This window comes from Pongo pygmaeus, chromosome 1 (assembly GCF_028885625.2).
Source record: "Pongo pygmaeus isolate AG05252 chromosome 1, NHGRI_mPonPyg2-v2.0_pri, whole genome shotgun sequence".
NCBI classification, from domain to species: Eukaryota; Metazoa; Chordata; class Mammalia; order Primates; family Hominidae; genus Pongo; species Pongo pygmaeus.
In genome coordinates, this window is record NC_072373.2 from 95,973,366 (window position 1) to 95,981,736 (window position 8,371).

An 8,371-nucleotide genomic window follows, 5' to 3' on the forward strand; every position below is an offset into this window, starting at 1 on the left:
GGAAAGTAGCTTGTAGGTTCCCAGTTCCTTACAATACAACCAAAGCAAGCAAGTGCAGTGTGATGGTTAATTTTATGTGTTGCTGGCATGGTGATTCATGCTTGTAATCCTAGCACTCGGAGACAGAGGCAAGATGATTGCTTGAAGCTAGGAGTTTGAGAAAAGGCTGGGCAATGTGGCAAGACCCCATTTCTACAAAAAATTTTAAATTGCTGGGTGTGATGTCTCACACCTGTAATCCCAGCACTTTGGGAGACCCATGTGGGAAGGTTGTTTAAGCCCAAGAGTTCATGACAAGCCTGGGCAAGATAGCGAGACCTGTCTCTACTAAACAATTAGCCAGGCATGGTGGTACGTGCCTGTAATCTCAGCTACTCTGGAGGCTGAGGCACAAGAATCTCTTGAACCCAGGAGGTGGAGTGTTGTCACTGCATTCCAGCCTGGGCAACGGAACCAGACTCTGTCTAAAAAAAAAAAAAAAAATTAGCCAGGCGTGGTGGCATACCTACTCAAAAGGCTGAGGTGGGAGAATCGCTTGAGCCCAGGAGTTCGAGGCTATGATCAATTCATTGCACCCCAGCCTGGGTGACAGAGTGAGATCTTGTCTCAAAAAAAAAAAAAAAAAGTGTGAATTTCACTGGGCCATGGCATACCTCAAACATTATTGTGAGAGTTTCTGTAAGGATGTTTTAAGGGTAGCTTTTTTTTTTTTTGAGACAGGGTCTCGCTTCATCACCCAGGCTGGAGTGCAGTGGCACCATCTTGGCTCACTGCAACTGCCGCCTCCTGGGTTCAAGCCATTCTCCTGTCTCAGCCTCCCAAGTAGCTGGGATTACAAGCGTTTGCCACCATGCCTGGCTAATTTTTGTATCATTAGTAGAGACGGGGTTTCACCATGTTGGCCAGGCTGGTCTCAAACTCCTGACCTCAAATAATCCACCTACCTCAGCTTCCCAAACTGCTGGGATTACAGGCATAAATCACCGCACCCAGCCTGTAAGGGTGTTTTTGGATGAGGTTAACATTTAGGCCAGGTGTGGTGGTTTACACCTGTAATCCCAGCAGTTTGGGAAGCTGAGGTAGGTGGATCCCTTGAGCCCAGGAGTGCAAGATCTTGAGACCAGCCTGGGCAAAATGGCAAAACCACATCTCTACAAAAAAATACAACAATTAGCCAGGCATGGTGGTATGCGCCTGTGGTTTCAGCTACCCAGGAGGCTGAGGTGGGAGGATCACCTGAGCCTGGGAGGTGGAGGTTGCAGTGAGCTGAGATCATGCCACTGTACTCCAGCCTGGGTGACAGAGTCCCTATCTCAAAAAAAAAAAATAAGAAAAAAAGGCTGGGCGCAGTGGCTCATGCCTGCAATCCCAGCACTTTGGGAGGCCAAGGCAGGCGGATCACCTGAAGTCAGGAGTTCCATACCAGCCTGGCCAACATGGTGAAACATTTATTTCTTTTTTTTTTTTTTTTTTTTGAGATGGAGTCTCGCTCTGTTGCCCAGGCTGGAGTGCAATGGCAAGATCCTGGCTCACTGCAACCTCCACCTCCTGGGTTCAAGCGATTCTCCTGCCTCAGCCTCCCGAGTAGCTGGGATTACAGGTGCGTACCACCATGCCCAGCTAATTTTTGTATTTTTAGTAGAGATGGGGTTTCACCATGTTGGTCAGGCTGGTCTCGAACTCCTGACCTCATGATCTGCCTGCCTCGGCCCCCCAAAGTGCTGGGATTACAGCTGTGAGCCACCACGCCTGGCCAGTGAAACCACATTTCTACTAAAAATACAAAATTAGCTGGGAGTGGTGGTGGGCGCCTGTAATCCCAGCTACTTGGGAGGCTGAGGCAGGAGAATCACTTGAACCCAGGAGGTGGAGGTTACAGTGAGCTGAGATCATGCCATTGCACTCTAGCCTGGGTGACAGAGTGAGACCCTGTCCCAAATAAATAAATTAATTAATAATTTAAATTTTTTTTAAATAATTAAACTGAGTAAAGCAGATTGTCCTCCCTAATGTGGATGGTTCTCATCCACTCAGTTGAAGGCCTGAATAGAGCATAAAGTCTGACTCTTCCCCTAGTAAGAATTCTTCCTGCCTGACTGCCTTTGAAATAGAGAACATTGGCTTTTTCCTACCTTTGAACAGAACATCGGCTCTTCCTGAGTGTCAAGACTTTCGCCCTTCAGGCTGGAACTCCACCATCAGCTCTCCTAGGTTTCCAGCTTGCTGACTCACCCTACAGATCTTGGGATTTACCAGCCTCCAAGCCTCCGTAATTGCACAAACCAATTCCTTTATATATATATAAAATATTAATATATATTATGTAATATATTATTATATTAATATATTTATATGTAATATATACATACTAATAATATGTTTTATATAGTATATAGAGAGAAGATATATACTCTATATATACAAAAGATATGTATAACATATATAGATATGTATTTATATATAAGATATATATTCTATATATACAGAAGATATATTCTGTATATATATACGTATATATAGAAGATAAATATATATTCTATTTCTCTGGAGAACCTTTACTAATACAGGTAGGCAGGAATGGAGGTGAGAAAAAAATGGCCATCATTAAAGTTTGAAAGTTCTCATTTAGTTTGAGGGCAGCAGACTCATAGTAGAGTTGACCTTCAGCTGGGCCTTAAAGGTATCATTTCTTTTTTTGTTGTTTAGATGGAGTCTCACTCTGTCGCCCAGGCTGGAATCCAATGGCGTGATCTCGGCTCACTGCAACCTCCACCTCCTGGGTTCAAGCAATTCTCTGCCTCAGCCTCCCAAGTAGCTGGGATTACAGGCGCCACCACGCCCAGCTAAGTTTTTGTATTTTTAGTAGAGACGGGGTTTCACCATCTTGGCCAGGCTGGTCTTGAACTCCTGACCTTGTGATCCACCCGCCTCAGCCTCCCAAAGTGCTGGCATTACAGCATGAGCCACCGCACCCAGCCAAAGATATCATTTCTTTAAGTATAGATGGATGGATTGGAGAGGTGAGGGAGAAGATAGAGAAAACGCCAAGCAGAAGCAACAGTATGAGCAAAGACAAAGACAGGAAAATTCTGGCTGCATTCAAAAAATAAAGCATCACATTAGTACAGCACTTTATAGTTTACTGTTTCCACATACCCTATTAAGGCATCATATAGGAAGCAATAAAAAATTGGGACTTGGACGGATGTGGCCAAGATTGTGCCGCTGCACTCCAGCTTGGGCGACAGAGCGAGGCTCTGTCTCAAAAAAACAGAGAAAATTGGGACCTAATAGATAATAAACTTCTCAAAGGACCCATGTACCTAGACCTCAGTTGCTATCTCCCACCCCTAAACCCATGGTCTCTAGAGTTAAGCACAATCTACTCAGCCGGGTGCGGTGGCTCACGCCTGTAATCCCAGCACTTTGGGAGGCCGAGGTGGGCAAATCACCTGAGGTCGGAGTTCAAGACCAGCCTGACCAACATGGTGAAACCCCGTCTCTACTAAAAATACAAAATTAGCCTGGCGTGGTGGTGCATACCTGTAATCCCAGCTACTCAGGAGGCTGAGGCAGGAGTATCGCTTGAACCTGGGAGGCGGAGGTTACGGTGAGCCAAGATTACGCCATTGCACTCTATCCTGGGCAACAAGAGCAAAACTCCGTTTCAAAAAAAGAAAAAAGTACAATCTACTCAAACACTTACCTGTCTGGCCCCAGGATGCCTTTTCTTCCTCTTTCTTGTGAGCCCTCTCTCAAATATACTGTGTTTCAGCCAAAGAAGATTTGAAAATTCCAGATGTAGTCCAGGAACCAGAAAACCCTCTGGGTTTAGGTGACAACTGATGTAGCCAACTTGAAATATCCAAATCCTGGCGAGGCACAGTGGCTCACGCCTATAATCCCAGCACTCTAGGAGGCTGAAGCGGCGAGTCATTTGAAGTCAGGAGCTCAAGACCAGCCTGGCCAACATGGTGAAACTCCCTCGCTACTAAAAATACAAAAATTAGCTGGGTGTGGTGGTGCACGCCTGTAGCCCCAGCTACTCAGGAGGCTGAGGCAGGAAAATCTCTTGAACCCGGGAGGTGGAGGTTGCAGTGAGCCGAGATCGTGCCACTGCACTCCAGCCTGGACGACAGAGCAAGACTATTGTCTCAAAAAAAAACAAAAAAGGCCAAATCCTAAACGTCCAGCAGTGAAAACTGAGAAGCAACCCATCTATTCATAAAATCCTCAAAACGCTCATGAACTGGCAGCTCCAAGTACCTCTGGAACTGAGTTTGTATGTCTCTGAGTGTGTGAGTGTGTAAACAAGGAGGACTGGTTGAAAGCTGTTTGAGAAGCACCCTTCATTACTGAGTAACTACCCCTCCCTCCCTCCCACAGAAATCTGCAAGCTTGTTCTCTGTACAGGATAAAACAGAGGGTCTCTGAACTGGGTGATACCAGGCACATTTGACAGCATGGCTATGGCTTGTAAAGTAGGGAACTAAGGGACTGCGTATGCCGAATGCCCCAGGCTGAGACCCACAGCCCTCTGCCTCCTTTCAGGGGCCAGAACACTGGCAGCCTGGCCTGTTCCCTCCTAGAAGGAGATTCTTCTCTGGGTAACCTGACTGGCCCCAGAGGAAGGACCTAAAGATCCAGACGTGGGGATTCCCCCAGCAAACAGTCCCGTCCAGATGCCCATCACGTGAGCTTCCAATCAGCGCCTTCGTTCCCATGTCAGAGCTTTCTCTTTGCTACTCCCCACCCACGCTGCCTGGCCCTCTGCACTGGGGGTATTCCAGGAAGAGACCACATGAGCAATACCCCACACCCTGTGACTTGCAGTTGGTCTAGACAACACAGAACCCAGAAGACCAGAGGGAGGAGGGGCGTGAGATCAAGGTATCTGTTCCTCTGGTTCTTCTCTTAGAGGGTTCCTCTCTTAGGCTGCCTGTGTCTCTCAACCAAAGGTTATAGCTCTCCTACACTCTGTCTTTGTAAATGGCCATTTTGTAAAGAAATCCTCCTAAAATAATCCTAACTTGAGTAAACCATATATTTACTGTAAGGACTTAACTGATATTTGCCTGTCTTATAAATAATCAGTCAAAGATCACCAGACAGCTGAAAAAAACCTCAGACATGGAAGATAAAAACAAATGAGCAAAAAGCAGACTGAAAAGCAATTTGCAGAAATAGATTCTACGCAGGAAGAAGAAAACTTCAAAAGAAAAATATCAAATAATACTTCAGAGAGGCCGGGCACAGTTGCTCACACCTGTAATTCCAGCACTTTGGGAGGCTGAGGCAGGTGGATCACCTAAGGTCAGGAGTTCGAGACCAGCCTGGTCAACACAGTGAAGGCTCATCTCTACTAAAAATACAAAAATTAGCTGGGCATGGTGGCGCGTGCCTGTAATCCCAGCTACTCGGGAGGCTGAGGCAGGAGAATCGCTTGAACCCAGGAGGTGGAGGTTGCCGTAAGCCGAGATTGTGCCATTGCACTCTAGCCTGGGCAACAAGAGCGAAACTCCATCTCAAAAAAAAAAAAACAAAAAACAAAAAAACAGAACAGAAGGACACATGAGTTTGGAGCTTCATACAAACGTGTGGTCAATAACAGAACAGGCCTGTATTTACCTGTGTACAAAAATGCCTGTGTGTCTGCAGCAACAGATAACCTACTATGAAACCACTAATCATTTGCTCATCGCTTTCGGATTCGGGCTTCTCCAGACATGCTTAGCTGTGGTTTAGGAGCTGCTAGTCTTATGGGGTCTTTCCAGTGTCTTCCTAGCGCCTTCCTTTCCTCTCCCAACCCCTACGCCCTCTGCCCTCAGGGTTCCCAGGTTAAACAATCAAGATACACACTTCCGCCTCCAGGCACCACACCCCATCCTCTTCCTGGAGCTCCACCCACAACAAGGTACTGAAAGGAGGTAAGGGAAGTAGAGAGGAAGAACACTAGATTATTGAATAAATAACCTGAGAATTGAATAAATTGGAAGTTAGCCCCATTGTTAATCTTTGAACCATGGGAAATGGTAGCACGGGAAGAATGACCCCTAAAGCCATTGAGCTGGGGTGGGGCTGGCTCTCCTCCACTTAAAACCCCTCAGGGCTCTGGCTTATTCCCAGAATAAGGCTGAAAGTCCTTCACCGAGAAAAGGGTTCTCCAGAAGTCACCCTGCTTTTCTCTCCTGCCTCATCTCTTGCCACTTTCTCCTTGTTATCTGGGCTCCAGCCACAATAAACAATGTTCTTGCAGACAAGAGCATTGACTTGATGTGGGCAAGTGTGGCTCTTTTCCTGGGCCTCATGGTTAGAGGGCCCTGAATTATTCACACATGTGCACACACACATTTAATACACACTGCTCCTCTGTCATTTGGGATCGGGTGCTTTTTGCTGACCTAGAGAAACCCCATGCCTGAAACCTACTCATCTGCTCTCAGGAGTGGTAGTAATTGTTACTGCTCTTTGATAAACACTCCCTGTCTTCATTGGAGCAGGCCCAGGGGTTGTTGGGTTTGACTCCATCCCAAGTTCCAGGAATGAGCCAGGTTGATATAAGCTAGTCAGGGGATCTCCCTCCACCTGTCTCTTCCCTGTACCCACAAGCATGCACAAACAGGGCACAGCACTTCCCTGGTCAAAGGGCTTGGTTCAATTGAGGACAGAGCAGTGAATGGCACAGGAGACACCCCCCTCCCTTGATCTGAATCGGGCAGAGTGTAGACGTGAGGCCTGGGAATGATAATAGCCATTTAGTTCCCCCAAGATAAGCCAGACTTGGAACATTGCCACTTGACGCCCCCATTACCCAAAGACAACTGGAGATAGCTGAGCTAAAGCTCAAACACCTGCCATTTGGAGGTTGGTTGGATCGTTTGTTTGTTTGCTTGTTTGTTTTGAGACAGGGTCTCTGTCACCCGGGCTGGAATGCAGTGGCATGATCTCGGCTTGCTGCAACCTCTGCCTCTCGGTTTCAAACGATTCTCCTGCCTCAGCCTCCCCAGTAGCTGGGATTACAGGCGTGCACCACCATGCCCAGCTAATTTTTGTATTTTTAGTAGAGATGGAGTTTCACCATGTTGCCCAGGCTGGTCTTGAACTCCTGACCTCAAGTGATCTGCGAACCTTGGCCTCCAAAAGTGCTGGAATTACAGAAATGAGCCACAGCGCCACTGCACTCCAGTCTGGGCGATAGAGGGAGACTTTGTCTTAAAAAAGGGCCAGGTGCGGTGGTTCACTTCTGTAATCCCAGCACTTTGGGAGGCCCAGGCGGGCAGATCATCTGAGGTCAGGAGTTCGAGACGAACCTGGCCAACATTGTGAAACCCCATCTCTACTAAAAATACAAAAATTAGCCAGGTGTAGTAGCTTACACTTGTATTCCTAGCAACTCGGGAGGCTGAGTCATGAGAATCGCTTGAACCTGGGAGGTGGAGAATGCAGTGAGCCAAGATCACGCCATTGTACTCCAGCCTGGATGACAGAGCAAGACTCTGTCTCCAAAAAAAAAAAAAAAAAAGAAAGAAAAAGGAAAAGAAAACCATTGCCCTCGGGTCACATCTGGCCCACTACCTATTTTTATACAGCATGTGATGGTAAATCTCATGAACATAAAAGACGCACAGGCACATGTTACAAAATAGTACATACTACATGATTCCATTTATATAAGGTGCAAAAATGATCTATAGTGTTGGGGATCAGGATACAGGCTACCTTTGGGGAGATGGGGAATAGTGTCTGAGACAGGACACAAAGGGATGTTTGTTTGTTTGTTTGTTTTTGAGATGGAGTCTTGCTTTGTAACCCAGGCTGGAGTGCAGTGGTGCCATCTTGACTCACTGCAATCTCCATCTCCCAAATTCAAGCGATTCTACTGCCTCAGACTCCCGAGTAGCTGGGATTACAGGTGTGCACCACCACACCTGACTAATTTTTGTATTTTAGTAGAGACGGGGTTTCTCCATGTTTATCAGGCTGGTCTTGAACTCCTGACCTCAGGTCATCCACCTGCCTTGCCCTCCCAAAGAGCTGGGATTACAGGCATGAGTCACGGCGCCCGGCCAAATAGTATTTTTATATACCTTTTTATTAAAATATATTATACGTAGCTGTGAAGTGCATTAATGTGAAGTGCATAGTTCAATAAAGCTTTGCATAGGAATACATCCAGGAAAGCACCACCCAGATTAAGATATAGAACATTTCTTTTTTTTTTTTCAGGCGGAGTTTCACTATTGTTGCCCAGGCTGGAGTGCAACGGCACAATCTCAGCTCACCGCAACTTCCACCTCCTGGGTTCAAGCGAGTCTCTTGCCTCAGCCTCCGGAGTAGCTGGGATTACAGGCATGTGCCACCACGCACAGCT